The sequence below is a fragment of the Trichosurus vulpecula genome, chromosome 2 (genome assembly GCF_011100635.1).
Source record: "Trichosurus vulpecula isolate mTriVul1 chromosome 2, mTriVul1.pri, whole genome shotgun sequence".
NCBI classification, from domain to species: Eukaryota; Metazoa; Chordata; class Mammalia; order Diprotodontia; family Phalangeridae; genus Trichosurus; species Trichosurus vulpecula.
The window spans coordinates 255,309,832-255,323,184 of NC_050574.1; the positions used below are offsets into that span (position 1 = coordinate 255,309,832).

General features: G+C 38.2%; 1 pseudogene; it reads left to right on the forward strand.

The window, feature by feature from the left end:
- The window catches only part of LOC118836953, a 55,296-nt pseudogene extending 52,607 nt beyond the window's left edge, over positions 1 to 2,689 (forward strand).
- Positions 2,690 to 13,353: the final 10,664 nt, after the last annotated feature.

Below are 13,353 nucleotides of genomic sequence, written 5' to 3' on the forward strand. Positions count from 1 at the left end.
GTTCTTTCCCTGGGGATGGATAACATTTTTCATCATAAGTCCTTCAGGATCACTGTATTGTTGGGAATAGCTAAGTCATTCACAAATGATTGCCTTACAATAGTGCAATTACTTTGTACACAGTACATTTCACTTTGCATCAGCTCATGTAAGTCTTTCCAGGTTTTTCTGAGAACACTCTGCTCATCATTTCTTATAGCCCAAAAGTATTTCATCATAATCATATACCGCAATTTTTCAGCCAATTGATGGGCATCTCCTCAATTTCTAATTTTTTGCCAACAGAAAAGACCTGCCATAAATATTTTGGTACACCTAGGTCCTTTTCTTTTATTTTAATTTCTTTTGGGGTACAGACTTAATCATGGTATTGCTAGGTCAAAGGGTATGCATGGTTTTATAGCCCATTGGGCAAAGTTCCGAATTGCTCTACAGAATGGTTGAATCAGTTCACAGCTCCACCAACAGTGCACAAATGTCTTATTTCCCCCACATCCCCTCCAGCATATGTCGCTTACCTTTTCTGTCCTATTAGCCAATCTAATAGGTGTGAGGTAGTACCTCAAAACTGTTTTAATTTTCACTTTCCAATCAATAATGAGTTAGAACATTTTCTCATATGGCTATAGATAGCTTTGATTTCTTCATCTGAAAAATGCTTATATTTTTCAATCATTTATCAATTGGGGAATTGCTTTTACTTTTATAAGTTTGATTCAGTTTTCTGTATGTTTGATAAATGAGGCCTTTATCCAAGAAACTTACTTCAAAATATTTTTCACGGTTACTATTGCTAACTGTATTTTCCTCCATCCTATTTCCCCCTCCGTGTTTTTTTTTCTATTCTCTCTTTTTACCCTGTGCCTCCTTAAAAGTGTTTGGCTTCTTACTACCCAATCACCCAAATATGCCCTCCCTATCACTTCTTGCCCCCTTCTCTTATCCCCTTCCCCTCCTACATTCCTATAGGGTGAGATAGTTTTCTATACCAAATTGAGTGTGTATGTTATTCCCTCCTTGAGCCAATTCTGATAAGAGTAAGGTTCACTCACTCCCCCTCACCTCTCCTCATTCCCTTCCACTGTAAAATATTTTTCTTGCCTCTTTTATGTGAGATAATTTACCCCATTCTATTTCTCCCTTTCCCTTTCGCCCAGTACATTCCTCTCTCACCCCTTCATTTTATTTTTTTTTAGATATCATCCCTTCATATTCAATTCACACCTATGCCCTCTGTCTACATATACTCCTTCTTACTCCCCTAATAATGAGAATGTTCCCATGAGTTATAAGTATCATCTTCCCATGTAGGAATGTAAATAGTTAAACCTTATTGAACCCTTATAATATCTCTTGAGTCTTGTATTTGAAAGTCAAATTTTCTATTCAGCTCTGGTCTTTTCATCAAGAATGCTTGAAAGTCAAGACTGGAAGTGCCAGGGTATCTGATAGGAACCAGTACCTTCTGCTAGCCCGAAGCCCAGGCTGGGCCACCAAGATGCCAGGAAACTGAGGCATGGAGAAGCAAGCAGCTCTTTCTCATGATAATAAAGAGTTAGAGCAAGATGTGGAGATTCTCCCTCCAGACCTTTCATTTTGGCAGTTAAAGATGCTCTGAGAGGCATACCACTCCTCTGTCATGGGCCCCAACACCAAACTAATTGGAAACATGGCACATTACCCATTAGGAGTCAATATAAAGGACCAGATCTTAGAGAAACAAAAGGCACAGATATTGTGGATGAAGCCATCTATTACTTCAAAGCCAATGTCTTCTTCAAAACCTATGAAATTAAGAATGAAACTGATAGGACATTGATCTACATAACTCTTTACATTTCAGAATGCTTAAAGACATTCCAGAAGTGCAACTCAGAAAGCCAAGGAAAGAAAGAAATGTATACATTGGGAATCACCAATTTTCCTTTTCCTGGAGAGCCAGGTTTCCCTCTGTATCAACAATCCAGCTAGCAGCTTCTGTGGGGGTGTAAGATTCACCAACAACCAGCACTCAGAAAGCTGCCAACATGTCCTTTTGATCTGCTTTACTTAAGGAAAGTAACATTAAGGCATTAACAATCTTACTTTAGTCCAGCATACAAATAACATCCACCTAGTTCAGGGGAAAAAGCCAGCACCCTGAATTACAGACCAAATACAATTCCTAGTCTTCAACATCTGGGTGCAGCCGGGGAGCTCATTAGAATGGCTGGCCCAGAGTCACATGCCACTCCTGCTGTGGCTCAGAGCTCCAAGAGAGAACACTAACCTCTGCACTTATGTATCCTGTTCAGGGCCACAACCTCACCCAGGCTGGGCATGGAGAAGTTCCCCACCCCCAATGTCACATCAGATACAAATCATTGGCTCCCAATTGTCTCAGTGCTGAGAAATACAGAAACATCCCACTTTGTCTGCCCCATTCAAACAAAGGTCAGAATCATTAAAGGTCAACAGCAAAAAGTCCCACCTTAATTACTATTACACCCTCTTAATACAATTTATGCCAAGCCTGCAAATAGGCAAGAAGATGAAGTGTTGAGGGCCTACTTACAGCAGCTGTGGCAAGACACTGGGCTGAGGCTTTGTGAGAAGGTCTGATCCTCGGAGCGACAGGCCCAGCAAGTGGTGGACTTGCTTTGTGAAGAGGCGGTTCATGTGCAAGAGTCTTTCAGGGCCTTGGCAGTGACAGGGTCTTATGGAATCATCCCCATTGCAGAAGCATTCAATATTTGGCAGCAAGATGTGCTCAGTTGTTGGCCTTTGTTTCATAAAATTTTATAGCAAGGAAGAGGAGACACATCCTTACTGGAAAAGCCCTTTATCAAGAATTTTGGGGTTTAAGGATCACTGAGAATTTTTGCAATGTTAAGCTGGTGCTTAATGATAATAGTAATTAAAAAAAAACATTTCTTAACAACAGACAAGACTGCTTGAAAGTCCTCTCTTTCACAGAATATCAATGTTCCCCCTTGAAAGATTTTACTGTTTTTCTGGGTAGGTGATTCTTGGTTTTAATCCTAGCTCCTTTGCCCTCCAGAATACCATATTCCAAGCCTCCAATCCTTTAAAAAAATCTTGTGTTATCCTGACTGTGGCTCCATGATATTTGAATTGTTTCTTTCTGCCTGCTTGCAACATTTTCTCCTTGATTTGGGAGCTCTGGAATTTGGCTGCAATATTCCTGGTGGTTTTCATTTTGGAATCTCTTTCAGGAAGTGATTGGTGGATTCTTTCAATTTCTATTTTGCTCCCTGCTTATAGAATTTCAGGGCAATTTTCCTTCATAATTTCTTGAAAGATGATGTCTAGGCTCTTTTTTTGTTCATGGATTTCAGGTTGCCCAATTGTTTTTAAATTGTCTCTCTTGGATCTATTTTCTAGGTCAGTTGTTATTTCAATGGGGTATTTCACATTGTCCTCTATTTTTTCATTCTTTTGGTTTTGTTTTATTGTTTCTTGATTTCTCATTAAGTTATTAGCTTCCATTTGCTCATTTCTAATTTTTAAGGAGTTTTTTTCTTCAGTGAATTTTTATGCCTCTTTTTACATTTGGCCAATTCTGCTTTTTAAGGTATTCTTCTTTTCATAGCTTTCTGTATCTTTTTTTTTTTTGCCATTTGGCCTAGTCTGTTTTTAAGATGTTTTTTTTTTTTTTTTTTAGTATTCTTTAGTGTCTCCTTTACCAAGTTCTTGATTCTTTTTTTCATGATTTTCTTTCATCACTCTCATTTCTTTTCCCAATTTTCCTTCTACCTCTCTTACTTGATTTTCAAAATCCTTTTTGAGCTCTTTCATAGCCTGAAACTGATTTCTAATTTTCTTGGAGATTTGATGTAGGAGCTTTGACTTTGTTATCTTCTTCTGAGTGTGTATTTTGATCTTCCTTAACATAGTAACTTTCTATAGCCAGCATTTTTTTCTGTTGCTTACTTATTTTCCCAGCTCATTTCTTGTCTTTTAACTTTTTGCAAAGTGGGACTCTGTTTTCAGGGTGGAGGACGCACTGTTCCCAAGCTTCAGGATTTCTTTTGCAATTGTTTTCAGAGATACCTCTAGGGACCTATAAGTCTTCAGTTCTCCTCTAAGGAGAGATATTTACTACTCTACTGTTCTGCGCTCCGGTCTATGGGTGACCATAAGCACTCTTTTCTGACCTGGAACTATGACAAGTGTCCCTGCTCCACTGTGGCCACAAGATCTGGTGTGCCAGTGGTCCTTGCCCTGGGACTGCCACTCAGGACTGGGAACCAGATCTGAGTATGGACAAAGCAACAGAATTCTGCTTCAATGCTAGCAAAGAGACCCCTGTACTCTCCTTCTGACCAGTTGTTTGACCCCCTTTCTGTCTGTGGGCTGAGACCACTGGAAGCAGCCACTGCAGCTGCTGAATTAGTGGCTCCTAAGGCCTGTTCCTGGTTGGCTGGGGCTAGGGCTGTGCTGGTGAGGTCTACACTGGACTGTGTTCCACTCTCACCCAGGTGAGACAGACCTTTTCTGCCAACCTTCTAAGTTGTCTTTGGCTGGAAAATTATTTCACCCTGTCCTTTTGTGGGTTCTATTCCAGGAATTGTTTTATTGCATTACTTAATGGTGTTTGGAGGGGTTTTGGTGATGGCTCAGGCAAGTTGCTTGTCTTTTCTTCTCCATCTTCTGGTCTCCATTTTCATTGCATCCTTATAGCCTTCCTTTGGAAGTTGTGCAGTGGAAAAGTTGCTGCATTTAGACCCACAGGACCCAAACTCAAGTCAGGCTTTTCTCTTACTACTTGTGTGACAAGAACAGCCACTTTTTTTAGATCATGATTTCTTCATCTATATAATGAAGAAGTTGGAGTAGATGATCTCTGAGGTCCCTTCTAGCTCTAAATCTGTGATGCTTTGATTCTAGCTTTTTCATCTTACATACTTTCCATCTTTTCATGTTCATTGAAATCTAAATTTCTTCTGAAGACATTGCAACTTCTGACATACTCTGAATTTCTCCTTCTCTCACATAGCCAGTGCCAGGAGGAAAAATTCTCAAATTCCCTGCTCCCCATTATAGCTTTTAGACTTTCCTTCTGATGCTGTAACTCAGTAACTACCTCTTTTCTTTTAATGTTCACCACACAGTCTGTCCAGATTCTTTTTGATGTCATCTATGGAACTACAGGCCACTTTCCTTCCTCTCAATATGCTTAGTAGCTGGTTGGTAATCACCCCACCCCAAGGGCTGTACTCTTGAATACCCCGGCCTCCTAGCTCCTCAACTTCAAATCTTATCTACCACAGTCATAGACACAAATGATTAAACCTTTTCCTTTCCCAGCTCAGCCCAAGTGAATGTTTCTTATAGATGCCAGAATTCACAAACTCATAGGTCTAGAGGAGCTATAATGGGAGTTGGAATTCATCTAGTTCAACTCCCTTATTTTATAGATGATGAAGCTGAGGCTCAGAGGGGTTAAGTGATTTGCATGTAGTCACATAAATAACAGGTATCAGAGATGGCGTTTGAACTCAGCCCCTCTGAATCCACACATAGCATTCTTTCCACTCTAATTCTTAACTTTATCTTTGCAGAGGCATTTAAGACTTCTATGCTACTTGAGCTCCAGAACTTGTATATTTGGTATATTTCTAAAAAACTTGACTAGGTCCTTTATATAGAATAAAGATCATCTTAACCTGGTGAGGGGCAGCTAGGTGGTGCAGTGGATAGATCACCAGGCTTGGAGTCAGGAAGACTAATCTTCCTACATTCAAGTCTGGCCTCAGATATTTACTAGCTGTGTGTCCCTGGACAAATCACGTAACCCTGTTTGCCTCAGTTTACTCATCTGTAAAATAGGCTGGAGAAGGAAATGGAAAACCACTCATGTATCTGCCAAGAAAACCCCAAATTGGGTCATGAAAAGTCAGAAATGACAGAGCACAACTGAACAACAACTACAAAACTTGGCAAATCCTGGGTAAGTTGTTTCAATTTGCATGCAGAGTCCTAACCACCTTTCTAATCAGCGGAGTCCAAGAGAAACAGGTGATCAAAATCCCTCATCAGATTCAAGGTGCAACTGGCTATCCCAGCTCCTACTAGTCCTGTACTTATTCAGGACTCTCCTTTGACCCTCACTTTGCCTTTCATAGCAGGCAGCCTCAGAACATGTGGAAGCACAACATTTGCATGGGAAAATAATGATGTTCAGTAGCTCTTGCTCTCTTTCAAAGCTGTCTACATTTTTTTTCCTTTTTCGTTTCCGTAGGGGGCATGGACGAAAGGGCAGCAGCATTATGTAGATTGATTTGCACTCATCCTCTGGCCAGTCCCTTGTTTCTCATTTGCCTGTCGACAGATTTTATGAAGGACACTAAGTGCACAGTTGCCAGCCTCTTTTATGAGTTCATCTGTAACATCGGACCATGTGCCTTTCCCAGTTTGAGCTTGTTTACTGCCGTTTCCATCTCTGCCAGAGAAGGTGAAGGTTATTTTACGGCGGTGCAGATGATTGCCTCACACTTGGTACTGTCTCTAATGTCCCTTGATGCCTCATATAGCTTCTTGAAATATTCTTTCCAGTGGTTCTGGATGTCTTCCTGTGCTGTTAGCACTTTGCCATCTGCTGCCCTGATGCCACTGCAGTCTTTGGGTAAAAATTAGTGTTTACAAATCCCCTCATAGTCTGGTTCCCTGCCTCCTGCCCCCAGATTTCAGGATATTATTGTTTTTTTCTGGGGGTTTTGATTTCTCATCCGGTTGGATTGTAATTTCTCTGCCAGTCATAACCCTTTTGTGGGGGTTGGTGTGGGGGAGCAAAAAATTTTACTAAAATGCAGCATTGCCAACACTAGAATTGCTGCTTTTGAAATGCATATACTGAATAAAAGAAAGCAATAACGTATTTGTACTGAAAGCCTTTGGAAACCTCATCAGTCTCCTAAATAAAATTTTTACACAGTCAGCTCACAAGGAAGTTCAATGCAGTTAAATATCATTTTTAAATTTTATGTTATTGTCTAAGTTTTATTTTAGCAATGTGGGGTTGGTCCCAGGGCTATGTTCAACATGCTGCGGGAAGGGAAAAAAAGTACATTTAAATGTAGAACTGCATTTACACCAGAGAAACAGTATTGCAATCCTCAACAGTGCATTCCATTCTTATAACTGTTATTTAAGACTTGTATAAATTTCTATAAATCTTTGAAAGCAATTATCACTTTATTTATACTTCTTTTCCTCTTAAACTATCACCGTTGACAATTCCCAGGAACATGTTTAAACGTGTTTGCCTCTTCCATCAAAAAAATCCATTGCTCAAAAAGTGGAAAAAACAAACAAAACATTTTAGCTTCTGATAAGATGAATTTACACACTGCCCCTCCCTACCAAAGGACCCACAGGTAATAAATGTCATCATAATTTTTATTACCATCACCATCTTCGCAGCATTTTTCTTCCTTCCCTAATAGGAACTAGTTGTAATGGGGGGAAAGATTGGTGGTCATAAATAAAAGCAATGTGGAGACATATGTTATCAGCTACTGTCTACACAGTGCCCAGAAACCCAAGGGAAATTTCCTAGAAAGTTAGAAAAATTACAAAGGATAAGAAAACCATCTGGCTTTAATACAGATTAGACCTTCATTGCTAACATCCTTCCACATACATATACCTTCTCTTCAATAAGGTGACTTTAATTCATACAACAGTGTTAGATGGGATTGATCCTCCTTTCCCTTCCCTCTTTCCCCCATGGTACAGAGAAACTCTGCTAGAGTTGGAAGCATCAACAGACATGTTTTAAACACCTATTATGTGCCAAGAACTGTGCTAGGTTGTGGAGATACAAAGACACAAATAAAACAAGACCTGTCCTAAACAACCTTACTCAAACATTTCTTTCTCAAAGCTTTGGAGAGAAAAAAAAAAACTCATTTGAAGGATAACATAAGTAGAGGGGTACAAAGCCAAGACCTTTAGTTTGGAAGGCATGGGAACAGCTTTTTGAGAGTTGTTTGAAGTGGTCTCAGAAAGATTAAGTGATATACCCGTGGGAAAATAGCCAGTGGTAAAAGTGAGATTTGCATGCAGGATTTCTTGGCTTCCTGTTCAGTATACTATGCATTTTGCAAGTTTGTCTTTTTTAAAAAGTGAGGCAAAAACCCCTATAACTTTTTGTTAAAGACTAAAACACGGTTGACACTGGATTTGTGATAGAGTTTCACTGGTGAACTTTGACAAGCAAGATAGGCCATGACAGCGTCATAGAAAAGACCTGAGACATAGAGTTAACCCTGAGCTTACTTCTCAGCTCTTCTACTGACCCCTGAAATTATTTTATGTTAAATTTGTAAATATTGTGTATTTATTTATCAATATACATGTTATTTCCCCTCGGTGTCATTTAAACTCCTTGAAGGAAAGGAATATTTCGGGGTTGGAGGGTATCTTGTTTCTGTTTGTTTTTATATCTCCTAGCACAGTGCCTGACACCTGATCAATGCAAAGTAGCGTTTGATTAATACTAGATTTGTGATTGTGGTCAAGTTAAAACCTCTCTGAGTCTCTATTAAGTTTATTTTATAAAATAGAAACCATAATGCTTGTACTACTTATCTCAAAGAGTTATTTTAAAGAAAAGTGCTTCTTAAACTAGACTTCATAAACTACTATATCAATAGAAGTTATTAACCAGCCACTCAATGAAATTTATTAGTATCTACTATGTAGGCACTTCCTATACTGTCATGTAGAAAGAATCACATAATGACTTGTGCTTTAGGAAAATCACTTTTTCAGCTTTTTAGACGATAGATTGAGGCATGGAGATCAGTTAGGAAGCCATTACACTGATTCAGACAAGAGGTGATGAGTTCCTCAAATAGAGTGGTGGCTGTGTGAGTGAAGAAGAGGTTATCACTCTGAGAGACATTGTGGAGATAGAAACAAGGGGTCTGGAAATTAAGCAGATATATGTGGTAAATGCATAAGAGGATTGCAGTGTCATATTAAGATTGTGAACCTAGATAACTTGGAAAGGTGGTAATGGACTCAATAGAAATATGACAGTTTGGAAGAGGGATGGATTTTGAAGGCAAAAGGAATGAGTTAGTTTTGGACAAGTCTGTGGGACGCACAGTTTGAAGCTGGCCTTTTCTCACTTTTTCCTTTGTGTACTATTTATTTCTTTGTTTATGTTTTCAGAAATTCCCTTAGCATTCTGTATTATTATATAAGAAATAAAACAGCTAGGGATAACATAGCGCTTCTCTGACGAAAGGTCAAGTTGTAAACTTACTCTGTTAGCAGAAATGCAGCGCTTCATTCACAAAACAGTGAAATGTAGATTTTTTTTAATCCATGGAAAGAATGGAGGAGTTAGATTCACGTTGGTTATCACAGCAAGTCCATGATGAGTTTTTTCGGTTCAATTCAACAATTGTATGTAAGATGTATATATTGCATCCTGTTAGATGGTAAGAGCGCTACACAATTTAAATGATCCCTTTCTTGGTGAAAGGTACAAGTTAGTGAGGATGAGCCATAAATAACTTCAATAAAAATAGAACCATATAAGAATAGATACATGCGACGTTCCTCATATGACACTGTATGTTACCAGTTCTTGATCCTCACGGAATTTTTGAGAGTTTACAGAAAGGGTTTAGAAAGGATCCTCAAAGGGAAGAATGGGTAGAAGGACAGTCTGGGCTCCAGATCATTAGTAGCTACAGGATTTTGAAGACATTGTAGTATCCAATTCAGAGTTCTAGTGATTAAACAAAAACAATAGGAGTTATTATGAGAGGGAGAAGGTTAGGTAAACTTTCCTAGGAATGTAGCCACCAAGAAGAAATCAAATGTTAAAGTTGGAAGAAAGCTTACAAATAATTTATTTTAACTCTCTAATTATGCTGATAAAGAAATTGACATCCAGAGAGGTGGAGTTACTTGTCAAGGTCACATCACTATTTGACTTCAAAGCCATGGCTAAGATCTATCAGGGGTGAGGAACCTGTGACCCTGAGGCCTCTAGGTCCTCAAGTGTGGACCTTTGGCTGAATCCAAACTTTAGAAGTGCCCTCAAGGCCGCAGGTTCCTCACCCCTGATATAGATCTATTGACAGGGGGCAGGTAGGCAGCCGCAGTGAGTAGAGCACTGGCCCTGGAGTCAGGAGGACCTGAGTTCAAATGCAGCCTCAGATGCTTAACACATGAACTAACTGTGTGACCTCAGGCAAATCACTTAACCCCAATTGCCCTGCCAAAAAACCCCCAAAAAACCAAAGCAAAAAAAAAAAAGATCTAGTGACCTCTAGTCCAGTGGTCTTTCTACTAAGCCACACGGACTATTTAGGTCTGAGGTTTCACTTGATTGGTAAGTCAAGGACAAAAAGAGCATATAACAGCAGGAGTTTCCTCTTTTTGCTTCAGAGGAATGTGGGTTGAAAGCACCCAAGGAAGCTACCATTGCTCTCCTGAGGCTTAGGAAAGTAAGGAAGCAATTAGAAGCCTTTCAGAGATAAGGCAAGCAAGGTCATTAAAGACAATAAACCTAACAGCAGGGATAAGATGCTACTGGGTTGGTTTTAATAGAGCCCTGAACAAGAGTAGCCTCTGCTTCTAACTGAGGGTATAGAGTAAAAGTCATAGCTAGTCTAGACCAAGTTAAATAGAGTTGATTACAAATGATTGTCCAAAAGGTCTTAAGTTCACCCTCCATTAAAGACCCAATGTCATCATAATGTAGAGAAGATTATGGGTTTCTTTAGGTTCTGGTAGCAGAGTGTAATCTTTAGGAGGTTCTTTAAAGTTGGAAAGGCCCTGAATACTCTTGTAAATGAAATTTATGCCTATTGTCATAGCACTAGCTTAACCAAGTTAAGAGAGAGTCCGTAATCTACAGGACAATAAATTTTTAAGCCTTTCATTAAAACCATCTATTAATCTATTGGCAAGGGCAGGGAAGGGGAGAGTTGCAATCTGCTTCTTTGGAGAAAGTACCCCACACAAACACAATTATTGAAATATTCAGTCAATCATGCTGTGTGTATTGAATGCCATGCTGTTCCTCATATACAATATTCCATCTCCCGTCTCTGAGCCTTTGCATAAATCATCCTCTATGCTTGGAATGCACTCTCTCCTTGCTTTCACATTTAAGGCTTCCTAACTCTTTTCACAGTTCAGTAGAGGAACTACCACCTGATTCTTACAGTTACAGTACCCCCCACGCCAAATTCCTTTATTTTACCTTGATACGAGTTATATTTACTTATATGTATATCTGTTTATTCTTCCCTGCCCAGACTACAATGTAAATTCCTTGAGGACAGATGTTGCTTATTTTTTATCTTTTTATTCCCAATGTCTGAACAGTACTTGTTACGTAATAAGAGCTAAAGATGTTTGTTGAGTGAGTTTGAATAATTCTCATTTTGGGTTAAGTAACTCATACAGATAATTATTAAAGTATTATTACATACTACTTTAATAGAAAAAGACCCTAAGTTGTGACTCAATCTCTTTTCAGTCACCCTTGACTGTATATTTAGCTGAAAAGACAGGATATGCTCCTATTACAAAGTATTATTATCATTTCTATAGAAGATAAACTACCTGGAAGCAAGGTTTATTGCATTTTTGTGTTTGTACCCAGAGTCTAGCACAGTGTCTGGGTTTTAGTAGATAATTAATACACAAATGCCAGTTTGTTGATTGACCTGATAGATAGCTACCTGGAATTGTAGGCAATGTGGCCATAAAATAACCTTCTCTAAAAGGGACACCTCCCAATTGTACCATCTTACATTGGTAGTAAATATCACAGTCAACATTTGGAATGTTCTGAATAGTTCTGCTCACTGAACTTCATCAAAGACAGAAGGAGCTAGATGCCCATAGAAAAGCAATCAAAATCATTTTTAAAAAAGCAATAGGAACTTCTATATGAAATTTTTAAAAGATTAGAATTCCTTCTGGAAAGATAAAGGATAGGAATAGAGTGACATTTATAAATTCACAAACAACATAGACTTCATCAAATACTGGAAGCTCAGAGCTACAAGACACATATTGCAACCAGGAAATTGTTTTAAGATATAAAGTTGCATTTGTACTAGCTTGCAGTTAACTTATAGAATTCATTATGTGAAGAGATAGAAGTTGAATATATACATATTATATATATATATATATATGTATATATATATATATATATTGATTCAATAATAACTTTGATAAATTCTGCATTCTGAATTCAAATCCTGACCTGAGTTAGGGCACTTATTAGGCATATAACCCTGGGTAAGTCACTTAACCTTTCTCAGGCTACTTTCCTCATCAATAACAGTGGGATGATATTAGCACCTACCTCATAGTGTTCCTGTACAGATTAGATGATAAAATATATGTAAAGCACTTTTCAAATATTAAAATTACTAAACACAAATACTAGATTTTAAAATAAATTAATCAATGATTTCTGTGCAATGATTAATTAAAGAGAATTAGATGTGTTAGGGTAAATCTTTGAGGGCAAGCAATGATCTTTGGTGCTCATGGCAGCAGCAAGATTAGGCCGGATTGCATAAAGAAATACTCTAGGCAAGAACTGATGTCAGGGAAGGCACAGGAGCATCTGCCTCTGCAAATCTGCAATGTTGTATTATTAAAAACTGGCTCATACGTTTCAAAGTTCATAAAGTTTTGTACTTGGAGTCAGGAAGACTTGAGTTCAAATCTTCCTTCAGACACTTTCTGGATGTGCGACCATGGACCAGTCACAACCTCTATCAGCCTTCTTTATTTCATCAGTAAAATACAGATAATAATAACACCTACCTACCAGAGTTGTGAAAATCAAATGAGATAACATATGTAAAGTGCTTTGTAAACCTTACAGGACTTTATAAAGGTTAGCTACTTATTATTACTATTATAAAATGAAAGATAAAACATAAATCACACAGTAGTATGGAATTTAGACATGACTGTTATGCTTTCAAGCCATGTTGGGGTTTTCTTTGTAAGATGGACTGCTAGTCTGACCCTCTTAATGATGTTTGTTATTCTAATCTGTCATCCGATTCCCTGGTGTTTTGTCAGTTCACTGATGGAGAAATATTTCTTTCATTTTCTCTCCCTTCCTTCTTTCCTTCCTTTTATTCAATTATTCTTTGATAACTAAAGATAACATTTTGTAATAAATTCTAGAATATTGATGCATTATTGAAAAAATTGTTTATTTTTCAAATTTACATTTTGTCCAGCTGAAGAGGTTTAGATATAAAAATACTGCTCGCTATTTTACACTTTTTTTTCTGTGATGTTTCTGCTAGAAATTAAAATTGCATTGCTTTGGTGATTAAGCTC